The sequence below is a fragment of the Episyrphus balteatus genome, chromosome 1 (genome assembly GCF_945859705.1).
Source record: "Episyrphus balteatus chromosome 1, idEpiBalt1.1, whole genome shotgun sequence".
Classification (NCBI taxonomy): domain Eukaryota; kingdom Metazoa; phylum Arthropoda; class Insecta; order Diptera; family Syrphidae; genus Episyrphus; species Episyrphus balteatus.
The window spans coordinates 86,448,408-86,472,930 of NC_079134.1; the positions used below are offsets into that span (position 1 = coordinate 86,448,408).

Consider the following 24,523-nt stretch of genomic DNA (forward strand, 5'->3'; position numbering starts at 1 on the left):
CATTTGGCGAAATGTTTCTTTCAATCCATTTTTTGTACCATCACCAGGTAAACGAAACTTCCCTAAGATTTTATTCCGAATCTTGTGAATCTCTTCTTGTAGTTGGGATGGTTTTAATAACAACGGATTTATATGGTGATTATTAACATCAATGAGGATGCTTATAACTGCCATTTGCACATCATTACATTCACTTAACATTGCATCAAGTTGCATTGCTGCTAACTGAAATATCATTCCTGCTTTGTATGCATTATGAGCTTGAAGTGTCGTATTGCGTATTTCATTAATTTGACCATTGATTCTTACAAATTGGTCGTTTACTTCGTCTGTCGTTTTCTTTAAGACATTTACTGTAGCATTTACCAGTGATGTTTGCCTCTTGTTTAAGCCATCCAGTTCATGCTGGTTGTCCAAAAGATTTTTCATGTTTTCTTCTAAAGATTCTCTGTCATCACTGTCCATAATACCGAATAAAATGTGGTAGAGTGAACCAACAAATTCAAGTGGAGCTCTTTTTACCCTGTTGGTTATTATTAATAGTTTGTTATTTTCAGACAGTACTTCATATCTTCTCTTTAAGTTTGCTGTTATTAAACTGCACTGCTCGCTGAAGTAGAACATTTTGGAACACTTGTCTTGTAGTTTAGTTATGTAGCTTGAAATATTATTGGTTTCTTCAATATATGAATCTAAATCGTAGTAAACTACAAGTCTCCATTTTGATGCCACCACATCCATTTTTCCGATTGGGTCTAAGTAAATTCCCACATTTTCGTCTAAGTTTTTAATTGTCATATCAGGTGTTGTGCTCATATTGGTTGTTGAACTCTTTGCTCGTCCAAATGCAATTAATACTAATAACATCAACATCAAAAATTTAATTCCATTAACTTGTGTGTTTTTTGATCCATTATATTCTTTTAAACGGGTGAGCTGGCATGTTTGCTGTGAAATTTTACTCTCCGATTCTTCTTCAGAAGTCTCGAGTGGACATAATTTATGTATTGGTCTTTTGTAGAGTCCGTCCTTTGTTCTTAGTGTAACGACTCGTACATTGCCGTCTGACCCTTTGTGGACTTCAACAACGCGTCCCATGGGCCACCTCGACGGTTGGGTATTTTCGTTTTTAATAATAACGATTGCACCTTCCTCCAGATTCTTCTTTTCAGACTTCCACTTGGTACGTTTTTGAAGAGACACCAAGTATTCGTCCTTCCATTTTTGCCAAAAGTCTCGTTTTAATTTTTGCACCAGTTTCCAGCGATCTAGGGACCCAATTTTTTCAAGTTCTCCTGATTCAGGGGAATCCAATAAAGGACGTCCCACCAAAAAATGTCCAGGTGATAATACATCAATGCTGTCTATGTCATTACCCATCGCACATAAGGGACGTGAGTTTAATATTGCTTCTATCTGACATAGCAATGTTGTCATCTCTTCAAATGTTAATTTAGATTCTCCCATTATTCGTTTTAAATGGTGTTTCATTGATTTGACGGCTGCTTCCCAAAGCCCTCCAAAGTGAGGACTTGCGGGTGGGATGAAATGCCATTCCTCCTTGTCTTCAGCTAACCTTGAAGCGAGTGACGCGTTGTTTTTGATGGCGTTCTTGAATTCTTGGTCTAAACATCGATTCGCTCCAATGAAATTAGACCCATTGTCTGAATATATATGAGCACTTTTGCCACGTCTTGCAAAAAATCTTCTTAGAGCTGCCCTGAATGCTTCTGTTGTAAGGTCACTCACTGGTTCTAAATGAATGGCTTTAGTAGCCATGCATACAAAAACTGCTATGTAGCCCTTGTACGCTTTCTGTCCTCGACCTCTTGATGTTCGCATCAATATTGGTCCAGCATAGTCGACCCCAACATGTAGAAATGGTGGAGAAACTGTAGTTCTTTGCTTTGGTAGATCTCCCATTATTTGGTTCGCACCGCTACTGTTGTATCGAATACCAATCGGACAACTACGACAACATCTTCTTATTAGTGTTTTGATACCAATTATGTAGTATCTTCTTTTAATATATGCTTCCATCACCGAATTTCCACCATGTAGTGTAGCTGCATGTGCTTCTTTAACGATTAAACTGGCTAGTTTACATTTATCCAGTATTATTGGGTGTTTCTGGTTCAAAGGTAACCTTGCATACTTAAGCCTTCCACCCACTCTTAAGATTCCTTCATCATCTAGGTAAGGTTTCATTTGAATTATTTTGCTGCTCAAAGGAATATCCTTTTTGTTTTCAATTTTTTGTAATTCATTGCAAAATTGAATTTTTTGCTGTTGTTTGATGATTAAAATTCTCGCCTGTGACAGTTCGGATACAGTTATTGATCCTGGCGTTATTTGTTTGTATCGAAACCACCGAATAAAACGAAGCACATATGCAACACTTTTCTCAATTTTGTTGATGTTCGATAATCGTTCGATTAAATTCGATACAAAATGTTTCTTGCATTGTAATGTTGACATCGTTCTTAAATCTGTTGATGGTGCCAAGTGTTGCTGTTGCGGCCAATGATGTTTTGATTGTTTCAGCCACTGCGGACCTGTCCACCATAGTTCGTGTGCAGCAATTTTTGAAGGGCATATGCCACGTGATGCAACATCGGCTGGGTTGTCTTTCGAATTTAAATGCAGCCATTCGATTTTATCCATTAGACTCTTGATGTCAGCTACTCTGCTTCGTATAAACTTTTCTTTGCTCTTGTTGTTTTTTATCCACCACAAAGTAATAGTGGAGTCACTCCACCCATAGTATTTTGTATCATTTGAGAAATACTTTTTTATCTTGTTGAGTAACCTTGCAAGTAGTTGAGCTGCACATAACTCTAATTTGGGAAGAGTTTTTTTATTTTTGATGGGTGCCACCTTGGTTTTGGCTGTTAGTATTTTAATTGTCATATTTGTTTTAACATATATGACAGCTGCATATGCTTTTTCTGAAGCATCCGCAAATCCATGTATTTCTATTGGACCTGCTTCGTCATTAAATATCCATCGTGGGATTTTAATTAATTTGATTTCTTGTAAGTTTTGTTGAAAGGTCATCCATTCTGCCTTCATGATTTCATCAAGTTCATCATCCCAGTCATAGTTTGATTGCCACAATCTTTGTATGAATATTTTCGCTCTTATCGTAACTGGAGCAAGCCATCCAATAGGATCGAATATTTTTGCAATATTTGATAACACATTTCTTTTGGTTTTTGAAATGCACAATTTAGATGAATCTATAACAAATCGGAACTCATCTTGATCTGGATCCCAGTGAAGTCCCAATGTTTTCATAGTGTCGCCTTCTTTGACATTAATTATTTTTTGCTCATCATTCGACATTATGCCAGTCAGCAAATTTTGATTGTTTGAAGACCATTTTCGTAATTGAAAACCAGCATTTGAAAGATTTTCACTTACTGCTCTTATTATGTATCTGCATTCGTCTTCGTTGTTGGCACCTGTCATTAAGTCGTCAACGTAAAATTCTTCTCTTATGATTTCTTTTATTCTTTTGTCTTTGTCTTTGCATTGGTTTGCGACTTCTTGCAATGTTCGGACAGCTAAGAATGGAGCTGCTGCTGTTCCATACGTAACTGTTGTCAGTTTATATTCTCTTATATTGTCTTTTGGTTGTTCTCTCCAAAATATTCGATGATAATCTTGATGTTCTTCAGCTATGTTGATCTGTCTGTACATTTTCTCGATATCTGCCGTAACTACAAATTTCCATTGCCTCCATTTGATGATGATGTCAAAGATATTGTTTTGCAGTCTAGGGCCAATCATCATTGCGTCATTAAGGCTGTATCCGTTGGACGTCTTCGCTGAGGCATCGAATACAACTCTTGTTTTTGTTGTTAGGCTTGTATCTTTCACAACTGCATGGTGCGGTAGATAGTATTTACCCATATTTTCGTGTTGTTTGTCTACCTTGACCATGTGGCCCAGGTTTTCGTATTCTCGCATAAACTGTATGTAGTCGATTTTTATTTTGTTATTAATCTTTTTCTCAAACTGTAAAAATCTAGCTAAAGCTTGTTTTCTAGATTCTCCAAGCTCTATATCTGTTCTTAGTGGCAACATAACTACATATCTGCCATCCGTATCTCTTTTTGTTGTTTCTGCAAATGCTTGCATGCAGATGTCGTTTTCTGATATTTCATTATCTTTTTCTATTTCTTCTATCTCCCAGAACCTCTCCATCGATGAAGTAACCGCTGACATGATTTTGCCACATTGTCGTTTCTCGTGTAGTGAGCCGGAAACTACCCACCCGAAAATCGTATTTTGTGCCACGATGCCATTGTGCTTCCTTACTCCTTCTTCAATTAGCTTTGGATATAAGTCACTTCCGATGATAATGTCAATACGATCTTTTGTATTCAGGTTTGGATCTGCCAGAATATAGTTTTCCCACTCATTTTTATTAAATTCAAATGATTCGTCAGGTAGTGGTTTATTAAGGGTTGGTAATACCAAAAACTCTGCTTGCATTTTGTTGTTGCTCATAAATCTTGGTCTTATCTCTAAATACACTCTTGATTTTGATGTACCCACTGCTGCATCTGAGAGTCCAGTTAGTTCTGTACTTATTCTTTTCCTTGGCAAGGAGAGGATCTGCGCTGCTTCCTCAGATATCATTGATATTTGAGAACCTTGATCAATCAATGCCCGAAATAGACATGTTTCACCATTTGACGATGTGGCTGATATCTGTGCTGTAGCTAATATTACCATTGGACTCTCTATCTTCTTTACCATCAGGGATGATAATGATTTTTCTTTTTTATTGTTGTTGTCTGAGGGGCTCAATTTTTTGTATTGATTTCCCTCGACCCTTTTCTTCGTTTGGTAGTTTTCGTTGTGTAGTAGAGTGTTATGTGATTTATTACACTTCTTACATTTTATTTGAGAGTAGCATTTGGTTTCTGCACTGTGTTTAAGACATATACTACATATTTGTTTATTGCGTACATATGGGCAATTCCATGGTAACTCACGTTACATTCACAAAAATTTTCAACACATAAAAAATTTTTTTTTTGTCAATTTTAATGTAAATTGATACGAAATTACTATCCATGAATGGAGCATAACTATTACTTTAATAATTAATTAAAAAAATTTACTTTATTTTTAACATTTGCTTGGGAAAAATAAAAGTTTGATGGTAACTCACGTTACAAAAATCGGACACGAATTTTAAGGGGGGGTTTCCATAGCATTTTAATGGAAGACGGTTGACTAATTGTTGTATAACTTTTGCAGTTTATAAGATAATCTTATGAAACGTACTTTTTTGAAAAGGTAATAAACGTACAAATATTTTTGCATCATTTAAATTTTAGAAACATTTCTTGTGCGATTTTTATAAGAGTCGAAAATGATTCTTTTCCTGCAAATTTAGATTGAATCAGAATTTTGGTTGGGGCACCGTTGTTTATAAACTTTTTATTTATTTTTTTTTTGTTTTATAATGATCAAATGTGTTTTCATGCAGTACGCGAAACAGATTTTTTTTTTTTTTTTTTTATTAGAAAAAAAGCTTCGTTAATTTGTTGTAATTTCATGTTTTTTTACTCACTCTTCTTAGAATAACTTTACCGTTTATTAGTGTTTTTAGATGAAACAAAAAGAAAACAATAAAGGGAAATTAGGAGAATCCAATAAAATTTCTAAAATTTAATTTGAAGTTAGTTTGAACGGTTAATTTGAAGGAAAGGTGTCAAAATGCACTTTTTTAGCATTTTGGTCGTGGGGCAAAGCGTGATTATTTTTGAAAATGTTTTTGTATTTTTTAATGAGAAGTTAATAAAGTTGTTCATGCAACCCGTTTGCCAAAAAAAAATATTTTTTTTTATTTACACACTAAAAATTTGATTTTAATAAACCAATATTTGCATTCTGTTTTTGAGGAAGGGGCAGTCAAAGCATCCACAATTTATTTTTATTATTTTTTTTCATTATATTTCAAATCAGTTTCAAAAAAAATATATATATTTTTGCTCACAGTATTTTTAATATAAATTGTTGAAAAAGTGTCTATTTTAGCTTTTTTTACTTTGAAAATTCCATTGATCACGCACACATGCAAATTTAGTTCAAAAGAATGCCACGCATAAGCTGGCGCTGATGAACTCTTTTTTTCTGTTCTTTTCTATTTATTGAAAAAAAAACTTGGTCTTGCGCTCTCATTTTCTCGTTATATTTTGTTTTTGTTTTTTGTGTTTACATAATATGTACTTTTTTTTTTTGTTTCCTATTTCCTCACTCAGGCAGGCAGAAATCATTCATGAAATTATGAAGATGCTGCAGAGAGTAGGTAGATAGTAGATATTTTTTGCAAGATCATTATCTTTTGTTTTCAAAAAGGGTTGTTTTGTTCTTGTTGACTCTTGGGTTTTTTTCTAACAATTCATTTCGTGTTTATAATATCGCACCCGCGGTTGCGAGTTGACACTTTTGGGTTTTTTTTTTTTTTGGTGTCAGCGAAATTCTTTGCATTGTGTAATATTCACATCGCTCCACAGTGGGTCACCTCCCATACAAAGTGCGGTCAAAAATATAATGACCATTTTTTTTTAAATGAAACACCTGTATTATCATTTTATATGATTTATTATTGCAAAAAAATGCATCAAGTCAGTTTTTTAAAATTTTGGTTATTTTGAAGAAAAATAAAAAAAGGTAAAAAAATTTTTTTTTTTTGAAAATATAAAAAAAATGGTTAATGCCGGAAATGGACCTGCCTGTCAGTCGAGCACTTTACCCTTACCCTCTAGTTCAGTTTTTTATAAAAATAATAGTGCCAAAAAGGAATTTTTTAAGTTTTACGTTTTAATTTTTTTTTCTCCGTCCATCGTCATTTAAACTCGTATTACTCGAAAAGGGGAAAAAAGGGGAAAAAACGGCGCTATTATTTCGAAAGGTAGGACGGTATTCTTCATTTGAGAACTTAAATTGTAGAGGGCACTCGAAGGCAAACCAACTAAATCTCTAATTTAATGAAAATTGAGCTAAATAAAAATAGTTAAAATTGCTTCGCTAACGAGCCCCATTACAATTAGCCTTAATGTTATTTAACAATATAATTTATATTTTTAGAAAGTATTAACCTTCTCGTTTAATATTCATAACAATTTAATACTGTTCACAATTTATAACACCCGCTATCACTATCGCAAGTTCACACCTTATAACTGCAGCGATTAAAAAACTGTACCTTTTTTTATATACCGACTTTGAATGGCTATTAAGAAATGAAAAAAAGGGTAACCGTCAAATTTTTTTTGGTTTTGGTTCGATGGGACATTGTAGAACGTTGTTTAATCATTGGATTTTAAAAAATTGACATTTACTTTTTTTATTTTTGACCTATGGTGGGACCCACTGTGCGCTCGTGCGGGGATATAGGTAAAGGATTAGATATGTGGTATGCATTTGTTTGTGTGTAAAAATGTGTATTGACATTTGACATGTGCTTGTGCACAATGATTGATTTCTATATTTAGGTTGATTTCTGGGTTGTATTGTTTATTATACTACACTCGCGCGTGCGTGCGGGGTTATATAATATAAATATATCGTTTTGTTTTTCATTGTCTTTGTTTATATGTTGCGGATTCGGTTTTTTTTTGTAGGTTTGTAGGTATAATAGTTATATTTTCGCGGGGGAATGTGTAAAGGGTTATATAAGTGTATTTGTGGTTAGAATGCACCTGATGGTATTTATAGAAATAGTTTTGAATAGGTGAAGATGCTCAGTATGTTTCCTTAGCAAAAACAAAGTTTTTAAAATTACACCTACTGAGGAAACAAGCAAAAAAGTAGCTAATGCCTATCTGAATTTATAAATAAAATATCAGTTTGAAAAAATAGATCATTTTTTTTTTCAAAGTGTTGAGCTTGAAAATAATTTTTGAAAACTTCCCTAAACTTTGATTACATAGTTGAAAAATTAATTTCAAGGTTTAAAAAAAAGTAACTTATAAGTTACACTGGTCAACAAGCTTTTTTCCACAAGAACCAAAATATACTTTTCTATATGTTTTTGATATGCTGAACTCGAATCTGAAGTCAGAAAATGTTTATTGGCCTCCGTTTTTGAAATATTACCGTTAGAAAATACCGAAAAACGTCATTTTGGCTGTTTTCGAGGTTATGTTTTTATGTGGGGTAGTTCCTTATGAAAAAATTTGTAACGGTTCCTATAAGAACTGGTTTTATTCTTTCAAAAAATGTTTAAATCTTTCCGATATCTTTTTTACTTCCCGAGATATTTAAAATTTAAGGAGTGGTCTTTGACTCAGAAATAGCACTGGCCAAACAAATTAAACTTTTTTTGCCACAAGAACCAAAATATACTTTTTTAAAGGTTTTTGAGTTGCTGAACTCGAATGCGCAATCAGAAAAATGCTATTGGCAACAAATTTGTTTATAATGAATTACCCCACATAAAAACATAAGCTAGAAAAGAGCCAAAATGACGTTTTTCAGCATTTTATAACGGTTATATTTCAAAAACGGAGGCCAATCAAATTTTTTTTGACTTCAGATTCGAGTTCAGCATATCAAAAACCTATAGAAAAGTATATTTTGGTTCTTGTGGCAAAAAAAAGTTCAATTTTGTTGACCAGTGTTATTAATGCTGCCTTATTTTTGTTTCCTAATAATGTAGGTATAGGTAAATAAAAAACAAAATCGATTCAACTGAGTTCATTGCATTGGTGACTCTAAAAAAATCTTTATTAAAAAGGTGTTGAAAGTAAATTGGATTGATATCGAGTCCATCCTCAAACAACATATAGATAAGAACCTAAACATTCCATATATTGTAAGTAAATACATTTCCATGTCAGCCGGCACGCGCGTGTGCGAGATAAAAAATTGCTCAACGAAGAACAACTGAAAAGTGAGCAAGAACCTGAAAACCAATCCTTCTGCGCATCTACTCATATTTTTATACAAACTACACAAAGGATACTGTCAAGTATATTATATCAATGCACCCACATAACACATCCTCTACCTGCTTCTCCGCTGAACAACTATAATTATTATTATAATGCAAAAAATTTCTCTGATACACAAAAAACTCAAATGCCATCCACAACAGCAACATGGAAACAAGTTTTCATTTCAAAAATAAATAGGTATACACTCCAGAAATCTTTCATGAAAATATTGAATTTCAAACCAGTTTTCGTCCACAAACACCATATCCATATAAAGATCTATGTAGTATACCTACATCCATTTGCATGTCACCCCGCACGCGTGAGTGCGATGGCGATCTCACAAAGAGACAATGAATGAAAACCATAACCAACATCCTGAGAGTAAAAAACCAGAGAATTCGATGGCGAGAGAGCGAAACACATTCACTAATACACACAAATGCTTTTACATGAGATTTGACTTTGCTGAAAAAGGGAACCCAGTCTTAAGAGTCCGACAGTATGAAGTTTTTATGTGAAATTAAGAATCTTTATTTGTTTTTAATGAAGATTCCATACATAAAAAATTACAAGCTTTTAATATAAGTGACAAAACGAAACATTTTTTCAATATTTCGAGGAAAAATTTTAAAATATTTAGGTAACTCACGTTACATTATTTTGGTAACTCATGTTACCTGTGATTTGTGGTTGTAAATGTAAAGAAAAGATGCATTTTCACTCAAGTTTTTTTTAAATCGAATATTGTGTAACGAAGCTTGCTTAAATGTTAATTTATTTTACCAATAACGAGGGGGTGTTGTCATCGTCACTATTAGACTCATCATGTTTTTAGTTTCCTTGTTTTTCCGTCATTTTCATCTGAAATTCTTCTGTTGTTGGCAAGCTTATGCTATAAAAATGCTTTAAGATTATTCAAACTCCCTGAATTTGATGTCTATCCATAAGGGAATACAACAAAGAATCTTTTCTTGCAACTTGCAAAAAGAGTTGACGTTTGTAAATAGTAATTTGACAGTAAAAAAGACTGCATAATTTGTTCAAAATTCGTGTCCACTTTTTCATGGAATTACCCATATGTTAATCGATTGGGAATCACGGTGTTTAAAAATTTCTCACAATAATAAATTCGATGACCACTCTGCATGCAGAAATCACAGTTCCACTCTCTTCTGTCTGATTGAGAATTTCCACTTTGTTTTTTGTATTCTTTGTTTCAAGTCATTGTTTGATGTTGAGATTCAAGGGTTTGAAATAATTGCTCAAGGAAGTCCATAACATCCTCCAGTTTTTGTATTTGGCTTGGTTTTTTGATGTGTTGCTCATATAATTGTAAGCCCTCCTTGTCAAATTTGCGAAGGAGTAGGTGAGCAAATATTTCATCGTTTTCATTGTTATGTTTGCCTATTGTCGATGTGATGATGTAAATACATTCCTTTGCTGCATCGTGAAGCTTTTTAACATTAGAAGGTGATGTAGCGTTCATCATTGGCATGTCCAGCAAGTAATTCAATTGCGTGGAGAAGTTGATTCTTTTATTTTCGTACCTTCTGACGAGAGTCTTCCATGCTTCATTATAGTTTGCCGAAGATCCTTGTATTAGGCTAGCAATAGAAGTTCGAGCATCACCGGTTATACACGATCGCAAGTGATTTAATTTCACAGAATCTGGCACATTATTCTTATTGTGAACCAAATCTATGAAGAGGTCGGAAAATATCTTCCACTCTTCAATTTTTCCATCGAATTTAGGCAGTTCAATTTTTGGACTTTGTGTTAATACATTTGCATATGGATCAGATTTTATGCTCTCATGATTTTCTTCCAACTTGAAAAGAAGTAATTTCAGATCTTCTTCCAACTCGATTATATAATTTTCTTCTCTGAATTCCTCTTCTTGTATTGGATTCATCTTAGACAGCTCAACTTGCAGTCGGTCATTCCACCGTTTCAATTTTCCAATCCATATGTTTTTTGTATGAGGATGGGAAATTGCCTCAAGTTTCGCCTCGTCTATTGTTTTTTTTAAACTTTCCATTATTGTACGTAATTTCGTTAAATCTATTTGAGTTTCATGATTTGTTATTGTTTTCATCATGATCTCATTCATTTGTTTTTGCTGCAAGTCTAGTCCAGTGGCTAGCTGCTGATTAACAGTTTTTATTTCTGCTATTTTGCTAGCTAACATTGCTTCGCTTATGCCTTGTTCTACACTGTCCAGATCTTTGTTTTTCAGCAAATTTTGAATTTTCTGAAAGTAGTTCTCTGCTCCTTTCATCCATTGTTCTTTAAAATAGGGAACATCAATAACACCAAGCTTATGAAGTAGCTTGTCATTTTCCTTGAATGCTTGAAGATTCTTTTCAGCATAGACAAGAATTTCTTGGTTTTTGCTGCGTGTTGTTACACTTTCTCCATCTTTTAATAACTTTTCCAGGTTTTTTAATATTTCAACCTGTTTTTCAATTACTTTTAAATGCTCTGATGACATTGTTGAATTTGTTTTTTTTTTTACTTGTTATGATTTTTCACTGAATATGATTTTTTTTTACTTGTCAGTATTTGTAGCTCTGACAACGCTAATTTTCACTTTATATATTTTTTTTGGTACTTGTCAGTATTTGTAGCTCTGACAACGCTAATTTTACTTTATCAGTATTTGTAGCTCTGATAACGCTAAACTTCACTCGTTCGTTTATTAAAAATCTCTTACCACTGGTGGGGGAAAATTTTTAATATAGCTCGAAGGACCAAATGATTGAGTAAAACTCGGTTGTAAAGTCGAATGAATACTAATTTTATTTCACTACGTTCCTACTATATATATACAATTTTCTAGTCTTATCTTCTATTCTTAATGTCTATGTTCTTATCAATCTATTCTTACTTATGTAAATTATCTGTAGATAACCGTCAGTGTATGCTTAGGGTAATCTGTCTTATCTTTATTTCACATACACATTGGGTTATCTATAGATTTGTTATGTTCATAATGTTTGAACAGACAACCTCAATAATTTCAACAGATTAAATTAATTGATTGTATTAATTAAAAAAAAAAATTAAATATAGAAAAATTAATTTATTGGAGCAAGGAAAATATAAATTTTTCCTTATTACGTGACCTTTCTTTATTTAATGAATTTTATCTTCTTCGTTAGCTACAGGTCGTGTTTTGATATTACTTTTCTTTTCTGTCGACGTTTCGATTGTGCTTACAATCTTCCTCAGGACTCTCAGAAAAAATGTTCTAAAAATTGCTTATATACACTAGCCCAAAAAATTAAGGGAACAAAAAAAAATCGTGATTTTTTTAGTGATTTTCGATAGGCTGTATCTCAGTAAAAAATGAACGCATCATGACAAAATAAAAAGCATGTGAAAGCTCTATTCTTCTTGTTTTAGGATTTATAGTTTAAATATTTTCTTTCTAACGGTAAAATAGCTAAATTGTTTGAACTGTTCAAAAACCAAAATTTTTCATTTTTTTTTGTTTTTACTTTTCTCCTAAGAAAGTGGGAAAATTTTTTTGATAAAATGATTATTATTTTTAGAAAGGTTATTTATTTGGCTTTAAGATTCATTTTGTTTCAAACTTCTACGATTTTTTTTAGACTGCAATATCAGTCATCAAACCAAAAACCATACTTTTGACTTTGACTATCAATATCTCAAAAACGAATCATTGTACAAAAAATTCAAGGGCACATTTAAAAACTTCATTCAATTCTCTACTGTGTCCTTGAATTTTTTGTACAATGATACTAGTTATATGATCTTTGCTATAATGCTTTTCTGTTTGTAAAATATCTACATTGTTATAATCTGGTCTATGACCGTTATTTATATCTCATCTATGACCAGCTATACGGTTTTTCAATTTTTGCATGGATGTACCTGCATAAACTGATGGGCAATTGTTTGTTCCATCACCTTAACATTTTATTTTATATACGATATTTGATTTATCATTTCTTAAAACATTTAGATAGCTAAACGAACATTATTTTTGTTTCTAATAAGAGCATCTTGAAGTCGATTCGAAAGATTAGGAATGTACAAACAACTTCTGTACGAAAACTATGTTGTATTTGTAACTAAATTTGGTTGAACCAATGGATTAAAATACTGGTTCAATAATTTTTTTATTATATTTATTGGAAAAGAATTTTAAAGCAGAGTATCCATGATTTTGTTAATGTTATTCTGACGAAAGGCAATATCACTGATATCCAATACTCTGGTAGGTAATAAAAGTAAAATCAAAATACGACTTGTAGCCAACGAAGAAGATAACATTCATTATTATATATTTTTTAAATATCAATTTTACGAAAACGGGACATATTTTTCAAGTCTTAGTTTTAGGCCGTGTGTGAATTTGGTTAAATTTTTAGCCGAGGATGAGTTTTTGACTTAAGTACTACTAAATACTTTCTTAGTTGCAAAACAAAGAATTAATGGTGTATAAAACATTTATAAATATTAACAATTTACAAACTTCCACCAAGCGTTGACCTGTGAATTTTATTTTTGCGTTTACATTCACTTAATTTTTTTTTCATCATCAATAAAAGCTGTGTTTTATTTTTCTCGTGAACCAGATCAGATCATTATATTTATTTGCGAAATCCTGATTTTATTGTAAGCTATCGTGAGGCTAAAATCGACTCGTGAAAAGTTGACATTACTTTCCCAATTTTCTTTCTTTATTTTCAGTTTTTGATTATAAATTAAAAAAATACATTAATTCTTCTGCAAACAATTTATGCTCTGAAGATAAAAGTTTAACCGGCTCCCAGAGCAGGGTTAATCTTTGACAGCTGAAAAATTTTTTCTAAAAAAATGTATTGTCAAAAATTTAGCTTAATTTAAGCTCCGAAACAAAATCTTTTGAAATTACATTTGATCTAAGAATTTGGATAGAATTTTGTATGTTAGATAAAATTTAGCATATATTTTGAGCACTTGACCATTTTTTGATTATTTTGAAAGTAAGTTTTTTTAATCCTGTGACCCCCCCCCCCCCAAAACCAAATTTCTAGATCCGCGCCGGGAAATAGGCCCCTTATATTATATAAACATGACAGGGGCTGGGGCACACTTGTTCGGTCTTCTTGATTGACGTTATTTTGTTGTGTTAAATTTTGGAGGAAAAAACAATTCATTTTTTTGTTCACCCAGGTTTATCAGTGTTGTTTTTCAAAAACAGATGTATAGTTTTAAATGAAATTTTCAGAGTTATGAGCAAGAAAAAATATTTAAAAGTAATTTAAGCAAAATCCGGCCACTGCCACGTCCACTTTTATTATTGTTTGGTTTCTTGAAAACTGCTCTATTTATAAAAAAGTTTTATTTAATTAAAGAGACACTAGCGGAAAAAATTAACGGATCAGAAGAAAAATTCCAAAATTTAAAAAAAGATAAAGCTCAAACTTTCCAGTTTTGAGAAATCATAAGAATTTTTTTTTCAAGCTACATGTTCGGTTTAATCCTATTAAAGACAAAAAAATTAGCAATTTTCCGTTTGTTTTTTTGTTCTAAAAACTTGGAAAAAATCTTTCCAGCTTAACCACAATATGGATCGGATAACTTGTTTATTCAGCATAAATTTTCTTTTTTAAAGTTTGATTTCGACGCTTAGATATCGAATTTTGAACGGATCTTTTTGTTTTAGCCATCAATAAATAAGCATCCGCTGATTGCAGAAGAAAAAGAGTGTTTTGAAGTCTTCAACAAATTTTCCACAAAAATCTAGTGGGTTTTTGAAAAAAATGCAATTAATTTTGATAATCAGGCGCTAACTTATATCAAATGTTTAGATCAAATAACGTAGAGCGCATTTTGTGCGTGTGTAGTTTAAGTTTGAACAGAGCGCGCTCTACTGTTTTAAGACTAACCATTTGACATAAATTAACAAAATTATTTTATAGTTTTTTAATGCGTGAAAAAGCGTTGTTTTTAAAATTATATATTTTACTATTAGTACAGGTAAAATAAGCATTTAAAAAAGAAAAAATTGTTACACTCATGAAACTTGGTAAAAAGTTTGCTTTTGGAATAAGACCCAAGGAAGTCTATAAAAAAAAGTTGTGTGGAAGGGTTTTTTCGCGGACAAAAGGGAAGGGATGAAGGTCAAAAATATAGTGAACAAAATTGTTTGTCGAATATTATCATATGACACATGTTATTTTTTGGGACCAATTACAGATTTTACTGTATCTTCGAAAAAAAAACAGCCTTTCACCTAAATATTTTTTATGAAAACTCTTTATTCTTGCTTCTATCCCAAATTCAATGTTTTTACCAAATTTTATTAGAGTGACCCATTAAAAAAAACACCCTTTAAACCATGATATTTTCATAGACCCTTTAGATTGTAGTTTCTTAAAAGTAACATAATTACTGAATTACAATAGGGTACCACTAATATAACTCTAGTATTACACACTATTTCAAATATACGCATATTTTCTCTACATCTAAAAAAACACCCTTTCACATTTAAAAATTAATAGATTTGTTTTATTCCTAATTTCTATGGGATTTATAGATTCTTAATTCTGATTTTTTGATTTAATGTACTACTCAAGTAGTATAAAAGTCTAAAATACACCAAAATATTTGGTGTATTTTTTGCACTTTCGTGATATACATTTTTAATATAAAAAATACACCATTTGCTCGTATATAACAAACTCCGGTGGTTAAAAAAATAAACCGATTTTTGGTGTATAAATGGCGCTAGTGGTATATTAAATGATCTGGGTTTTGGTGAAAATTATCCCTTTGAAATTGAAAAATACACAATAAATCTATGGATAAAATACATCATTTAATTTATTCTGATTTAAAATTTGAGCCAAAGTTTATTTTTACCTCAAACAGTTTGATGAATTCTAATTCACACCATTTCTTATGAAATAAATGAAAATGAATTTTTATTCACTTTCATAATATTGCCATAAGAAACTAATGGTTAAATATGAATTCTGTCTACTTATTTTAGATACTACCCCCTCTAAAAATCGAGCGCCTCAAAAATGTCAGTGAATAAATGATTTTTTTTTTCGATTTTAAAAATCAGTTTTTCAAAAATTATAATTTTTTTGTTGTTTTTACATTTTTTAGAAGAGTTCTTTTATAATATAATGGAATCGAAAAAACCAAGAATGCGGGATAATTAGGTCGATAAATATACTATTATAGTAAAATAATTAATCGCTGTCTTCTTTTTTAAATGGCGGCCATTGAAAAATATGTCGTCTCCCACTTTTGCATTCTGGTAAATTTTATGTCCACAGGGTGTACTTCCTACACCAAAGAGAGTATACAAAATATACCGTTTTGGTTGATTTCAGAATCGAATAATTTTATGCACCATTAATGGTATATTATAAAAACAACTGAATATACAGTGTTGGACAAAGAATTAGCTCATTCATAGGAGAAAAAATTAAATTGTATTTAGAAAACTTGTTTCTATTTCCATATGTACATTTTTCTGTTAAAAACATTACTGACACATATAAGTATATTTTCCCAAAAAACAATCTTATAATTTTAATATCTGAAAGAAAAAATTAAAAAAATACTAAAAATATCCATTTTTGTGTGGACACGCAATTAGCACATTTCAATAAAATTGCTTATTTATGATACTTAGCGTTACTAAAACTATATTTTTTTAATAAAATTTGTTGGAAATCCGTTATTCTTTAAAACTGAGTTGAGTCTTCTTGGCAAGCTCTCGACTTAGGCCTCACTGCGTTGCTTAGGTATTGAATAACAAGTATTCTGTATCTCTTGACACAAATCTGTTAAAATGTTCGGTTTTTGTTTTTCAATGCGTTCCTCAGCGTCATCCCATAAATTTTCTATCGGATTTAGATTGGGTGATTGAGCAGGCCACATTGAAACATTTACTATATTGAAGTTTAAGGCACTTTTCGCTAATTTTGAAGTGTGCTTAGGGTCATTTTCGTGCATGAAGCGCCATTAAAGCGGCGAATTTTCTTCGGCATGTGTAACGCTCTCGTGTGAAGGTTCAGGATAATATCTTTGTACAAGTTCTGATCCATTTTGGGGTTTATCTTCACTATTGGACCAGCACCGTGCCAAGAAAAGGCAGCCCACGCCATCGCGTTTCCACCACCTTGCTTAACTTCTTTAATGATGTACTTTAGATCATGTTCCTTGTTTTGTGGACGCCACAAATGTGTTTTACCGCCCGATCCAATTCGACAGAACTTGGATTCATCGTTCTAAAGCACACCATTAAAGAAGTTAAGCAAGGTGGTGGAAACGCGATGGTGTGGGCTGCCTTTTCTTGGCACGGTGCTGGTCCAATAGTGAAGATAAACCCCAAAATGGATCAGAACTTGTACAAAGATATTATCCTGAACCTTCACACGAGAGCGTTACACATGCCGAAGAAAATTCGCCGCTTTAATGGCGCTTCATGCACGAAAATGACCCTAAGCACACTTCAAAATTAGCGAAAAGTGCCTTAAACTTCAATATAGTAAATGTTTCAATGTGGCCTGCTCAATCACCCAATCTAAATCCGATAGAAAATTTATGGGATGACGCTGAGGAACGCATTGAAAAACAAAAACCGAACATTTTAACAGATTTGTGGCAAGAGATACAGAATACTTGTTATTCAATACCTAAGCAACGCAGTGAGGCCTAAGTCGAGAGCTTGCCAAGAAGACTCAACTCAGTTTTAAAGAATAACGGATTTCCAACAAATTATATTAAAAAAATATAGTTTTAGTAACGCTAAGTATCATAAATAAGCAATTTTATTGAAATGTGCTAATTGCGTGTCCACACAAAAATGGATATTTTTAGTATTTTTTTAATTTTTTCTTTCAGATATTAAAATTATAAGATTGTTTTTTGGGAAAATATACTTGTTCAATTATCTTTAGATAAGTTGAAAGAACAAATAAATAGCGACGCTAGTTCACGTCGATCCCTTTCAAACATAACCGTAATTACTCAGAGATTGTGTTTTATGACACACATCTGTGAGCAATATGGCTGTAAAGAAGGGATGTATCGTATCTTGCGTCGTTATCTATATGTGTTTAGAATCCTAAGAAAACTAGTGATAAGATAATTTAAGTAGATGTAAATGTAGTTGTATATAGATATAAGATATAGTTATAGAGTAGAGTAGATTATTTTGAATAAAGGAGAATACTTTTTACCACCAAGCTGTCCGGTTGTTTTTGCTTTTAATGCAGTTGTCGGTTTTTTCATTGTGACCCCTAGTGTTGTATCGAGCACACAATATTAATAAAAAAAAATGTTCTAAAGTGCGTGTAGTCGAAGTTTAATAAGGAACAAGTCCTTATAAGTTTGTGTTTTGTTTCTTTCTTCTCCAAGTGTTCCGCGTATAAATTAAAAATATGACTCTTGAAACAATAAAAAGCCAATATATTATTGGGCAACATATTTCAAGTTTGAAAAGGGAGATGCTTGAGGCCAGCCTTGAGGAGAGAAGGAAGGAATTCACAGAATAGAAACTACAACTGGACCACTGGGAGTGGCTGTTTGAGGAATGCGATTCAGACTTACGAGCCAGTGGTAACATGCAGTACATTAGGACGAACTGCGCTGCAAAGGTAAGAAACAAAATACAATCGGGTAAGAACCTTTGGAGTAAATTAAATGAGGCTTCAAAAATAAGTAAGGTGTCGAGCAAAGTGATTAGTAGATTCAAACGAGCAATTAAAAACTTTGAGGAAGTTTTGGAGGACTTCCAAACAGGCACTGAAGGCTTAAGTTCTCTTCTTAGGGCAAGAGATTGCGCCGAACAGTTATCTGATGAATATGTGTCAGAAACTGGCTCGGAGGATGAGACAACAGAACACCTCAAATCTTTAATTAAAAAATCCGAAAGAATTCTTACTAATTCAGTTGGGGATTATTCTTCTTTTAGAAACATCCTAAGTATTTCAGATACATATCTCTCATATATGCGAGGAGAAAAAAGGAAACTAGTTCCTTTAGAGGAAATTGCACCTCAAGGGCCATTACTGAGAAACTGTACCTTTGGTAAAAGAAGCGGGAATTTTGCAACCAATTGCCCTTCTATAGAAACTTCAGACACAGCTTCAAATGAAGAGTGTGAAAATACAAACTTTACGTTTAGTTCCAAAACGCAACTCTCGAATGTTCGAGAAGAGTGTATGTTGTGGAAACCCCTTGTAGAGTGTTCTTCTCAAGAGTCATTCGAAAATGATTTTGACTTGAGAAATCCTGAAAAAGCTACAGAAGAAAAGCGTTTTGTTTTCGAAACCCGCCAAACCAAGCTCTCAAATATTGCAGGAGTTCAAAGGAAAAAGGTTCCTTTGGAGGATAGCTTATCTCAAGTTTTAAAAGCCCATCAAGAAAAAAAGCCTATTTTTAAGGCATCTATACCTTCAATCGATAATTGCGCTATGGGATGTGATTCCTTTCATTTCACTCATCAATGTGCCAAATTTATTAAATTGAGCTACAAGAAAAAGTTGAAGAAGTTAATCGCAAATAAACTTTGTTTTAAATGTTTGAAAGGCAAACATTTAAGCAAAAGTTGTGGCGAAGGTTCTTGTGATATTTGCAATGGCAATCACAATACTTTGCTTCATGCAGAAAAAAGGTTCCTAGTACCAAAACTGAGATTATCCTTAGTGATTCGTCAGTTGAAGCAGAGCACTTATTTTCGAGCGAAGCATGTTCTTACGAAGAACAACATGACGTGAATATTCAAACTAATAAAAAACTTGTATCTTCCAAAGCGGAGGAACATGATGTGACCCTTGATGGTCCTTTGGTGAATGAAAAGCTAATTTTCAATAAAGAAGTAAACAGGATCCTTAGTGATCCAATCGAAATTAAAGTTCTACCAATTTCGAACTATGAAGATTCCGATAAAGAAGAAATTGAAAAAGTCGAAAGGGTAGATTCTCTATTGATTTGTTCTAAAACAGAACAAAGTATGATCTTTGGTAATCCAAGTGAGACTCAAGATCTACAAATTTCAGAGTTAAATCTGAATAATGAAAAAGAACTTGATGGGATTGCTTACCCATCAGCAGTAGAAATAGGTTCTAGTTGCTTAAGTTCTGATGAACAAGATTTTATAGTTAATGTTCCAACGAAAACTCAAACTCTAAAATTAATGGGAATATTTTTTAATTCCCTACATAGTTGTATGTTAAAGGAATGCAAGGATTCCGCGGAACAAGAAGTTAAGGAAACCGCAAGTGTTCCAATTTCAACAGGTTTTGATAATATTGATCAAAAACTTCAATTTCATTTTAAAATAAATTTAAAACATCAAATGAACATAGAGTTTTCCAATTTCGTAACAGTTGGTGTTTCGAAATTTTGTTTAAAAAGTCTTTCTTCCACTAACCTTTATTATTGGTATATAAATGAAGATTCTTTGCTAAAGTATTTTTTCAAACTATTTGATATATCCAAGGATATCAAAATGGAATTGAAATTATTGTTGTATGAAAATTCTTACTTTTTTGTTTTGGGTTTATATGAAGAATCACCCCCTATGATGATGCTAAAATCGCCTTTAGTATTTCGCAAATATTGTAGTAATAAAGGAAACAGAGAAGTAGTCGTATGGGCCGAAAATAAACTTGAAATGTTCCAAGAAGATGTTTTATTAATTACCAAAGCATTGATTACTATCTATACTTATTTTCGCAGCATGGTTATATGTTATTTAAAGAAAATTATTAATCGAAAGCTCTATATTTCAGGTTCTCAAGTACTGTCAAGAAGTTCTGAATTTGGCAAAGTAACGGTAATATTTGCAGTTTCAAACCATTTCAAAAATTGTAATATTTACAATACGGAAACAAGATGGTTATTTTTTATTACAAAAGCTTCAAAAAGAAGAAATATTTTTAGTGTTGCCATCTTGTTGCTCATTTTATATAAAAATATAATATTTAAAAAGAAATTATACCCCTATAGCCGTGGAAGGGGGCAGGGAATCAAAGAATATCATTGGCTAAATTGGCCTCTATCCCACACTAGACGCAAGGACAAGCAATGGGACTTCGAAAAATTCAAGTACATTGCTCGTCCTTTTCCTAGCAAGGATACAAAACAAGTTATATATTTATAACTGAAAAATATATCTCGCATTTATAAATTAATCAACGCATTTATAATATAGTAGTAATAAATTGTAGTCAATATTGTTAGCATAAGTTAACTGAACAATAAAATATTCAATCTAATTATCAAAAGTTGTATAGACATTTGAAAAAGAAATTACAATATGTCAAACAAAACACTTAAATTTGTATAACATTTTATGTTTAAGAAAAATATGTTGTTTATGATTTTATTGATATAGTACGTTTTCCAAACAATAAATTCATTTATTTCGTGTTTCTATACAAATTTATACCTAAGTACATGTTCCAAACAGGTTCAAAATGTAAAAAAATCGATCTAATTCATTGTAATATCTTGAATAATTAAAGAATTTATAGACTTTACTTAAAAATTGCTTGAATTAAAATATTGTAAAAATTGTAAACTGGCATTATTTATTAAGTTTTATACTGAGAAGAAATATAATAACATCTTAGAATTACAAGTAAATTTATCTCGAACCGAAGGAAGCATTGGACCGACCAGGAAACAACAACAATAATGGAATTGGTAAACTAGAAGAGTTAAGTGGTTGATTCAGAAAAATTGTATGCTGATATGATATCACCAGTGAGTGCAATGGAGTGTTTGATAAAATCATCTAGGATTTACATACTGATAAAACTCGAATTCAGTAAAGACGAATATTCAAAAGATGATGACCTTGGATTGCACTCAATTTGCCAGTAACACCAACTTGTTTAAAGGTCTTAATTCCCCTTGATCGATATAATGACGAGTCTAAATGGTAAATAAACGAAGATGAAGAATGTTGGATATAAATAATGACAAGGCTCTTATTTATCGACTATTCAAATCCCAATCGATGTACTATTGGCAACCAGATGTTAGCTCTTGCAAATCCGAGCAATCGAATTGAGTTCTGAAAGAAGAAAATACTAACACCGTTTCTAGCATATGGAGTCTAGGACGGCATATAAAGACATCACGGTGCCTCCTCGACGTAAAATAAAAATGGGATGACACAACTCTTGAAGATTCTGGTGAATAATCGTCAAATCGTTGTATCCAGTTGATATACCTTGCAAAAGCACCACTTGCGGCATTCAGCATCATCATAAAACCGAATCATACCACAATAATTCTACCAATTTCCAACGACGACGTTTCTGAAGATCAGCATAACCCTAACACCATTAAATTGCCACATTTTCAATGATGCCAATGGCGGGAGTATGTTCAATTATCTTTAGATAAGTTGAAAGAACAAATAAATAGCGACGCTAGTTCACGTCGATCCCTTTCAAACATAACCGTAATTACTCAGAGATTGTGTTTTATGACACACATCTGTGAGCAATATAGCTGTAAAGAAGGGATGTATCGTATCTTGCGTCGTTATCGATATGTGTTTAGAATCCTAAGAAAACTAGTGATAAGATAATTTAAGTAGATGTAAATGTAGTTGTATATAGATATAAGATATACTTATAGAGTAGAGTAGATTATTTTGAATAAAGGAGAATACTTTTTACCACCAAGCTGTCCGGTTGTTTTTGCGTTTAATGCAGTTGTCGGTTTTTTCAATACTTATATGTGTCAGTAATGTTTTTAACAGAAAAATGTACATATGGAAATAGAAACAAGTGTTCTAAATACAATTTAATTTTTTCTCCTATGAATGTGCTAATTCTTTGTCCAACACTGTAGGTGTATTTTTTGCACTGAATCTTAAAAAAATGTTTAAATTTTTTACAGAAAATTTTTATACCAATAATTTTGAGAAATACACCATATTTTTTTCAATTTCCTCATTTTACACCAAAATTAATGAATTTACACCAATTTATACACCAGTGTGCTACTTGAGTATTTTACATGTGGAGTATTTCACGTGAAACTAGCAACGAAAAATTTCGTGGGTAGTCAAATTTTGTTCATATTTGGTGTATGTATTCCTGAATCGATTCAAAAAATACATCTGGAAGGATTTTGAATTTTAGGCCCTAATAGTGAAGTTATGGGCTTCTAATGTTTTGGAAAACTCTGAGATGAGTTTATTTGAAAAATAGAAAAAAAAGCCAAATTCTTTTAACTGCCCTGTTCAATTAGAGGTGGTAGTTTACTAGTAGTAGATATTTTGTAGATACGATTTGTATTGAATTCGTTAAAAGTGCGTTCCATTGAAAATCGCTAGTAAACAACTAGTAGTACTTTGCCACCTCCCAATGGAACAGGGCTAATGATGGATTATATGCAAAATTAGACGTGCTTTTCAAATATGAATTCTAAACCGGAAATACATTTATTTTTTTGATAAAAACCCGAAGTTGGCACTTCAAACCCATATTTAAAAAACTTCCACCTTTTTGATATTTTTTTCAAATAGTCTTAAATAGTCCAGCTAACTTAGACATCCTAGATTACATTAATTCCCAGATAGCTACATTTAAGCTATCAGCCGTTTAAGGGTTGTCCATTCTCTATCGGACACCCTGTATATATTCAGACATATTTTAAACAAAAATTCCCAGGGAAATGGTTTGGGGAGAAGGGTCCCAATCGGAAAATTTCCATTTTTTTTTTTGCTTTTCCCATATTCTTAACCATTGAAGAACGAACTTCAAGCTAAAAAAATAATGAATTGTCAAGAACTTTTCAGTTGGGAGTTTTTTTTTAGGATAGGCCTGATTATGACGATTACAACTCAACTTCAACAACAATCCTACCAATTTTCAGCTTGCTGGGAATTGATGTAACCTCACCCCCTTATTTTAGTCTAATTTGACCGGACTATAAACTAGCTTATACAATTTTAAAACTATGTGCCAATTTCAGAGTGTGGATATCCATTCGTTTTGAAAATGTAAATATTTTAGTAAGCCGACTTCGGGGAAAAAACTGATTTTTTGTAGAAAAAAACCGGAAATAAAACAGCAGAGTAATACCTACTTACAGTCTATGTTACGTAGCACACTAATAAAAACTATTTTTTTTATTCTTTGTACAGTAACTATTCTTTAATTATATTCCAGTTCCTATTGCATGCCTATCTTACTACCTACTTGCTTATTTATCTAATTATCAACCTTACTAACCTACCTCATTTCCTACATCCTTTCCCTATTAACTTCCTACTTAACTATCATCTTACTAGCTATAAACCTAACTACCTAATCACCCCTATCTAATAATGTACCTATCCTACCTATCTATCTCCCTACCTAATCTACCTATCTATTACTCTATCTTCTAACTGACCTACCTTCCTACCGATCTTTATCCCTATTTTTCTTCCTATTCCAGCAATTCACATTAACATCATTCCTGTAAACATGTCCTATCTACCAACCCTACATCATTCCTACTTACCCTCCTGTTCAACTTGGGGTGTGATCTTATATCACACCGAAGAACAA

The 24,523-nt window shown here is 32.2% G+C and overlaps 1 protein-coding gene across 12 annotated transcripts in view; it reads left to right on the top strand.

The window, feature by feature from the left end:
- Window positions 1-24,523, top strand: part of LOC129906890 (protein Fe65 homolog) — a 359,219-nt gene that overhangs the window by 308,923 nt on the left and 25,773 nt on the right. The gene's annotated exons all lie outside the window — the stretch shown is intronic.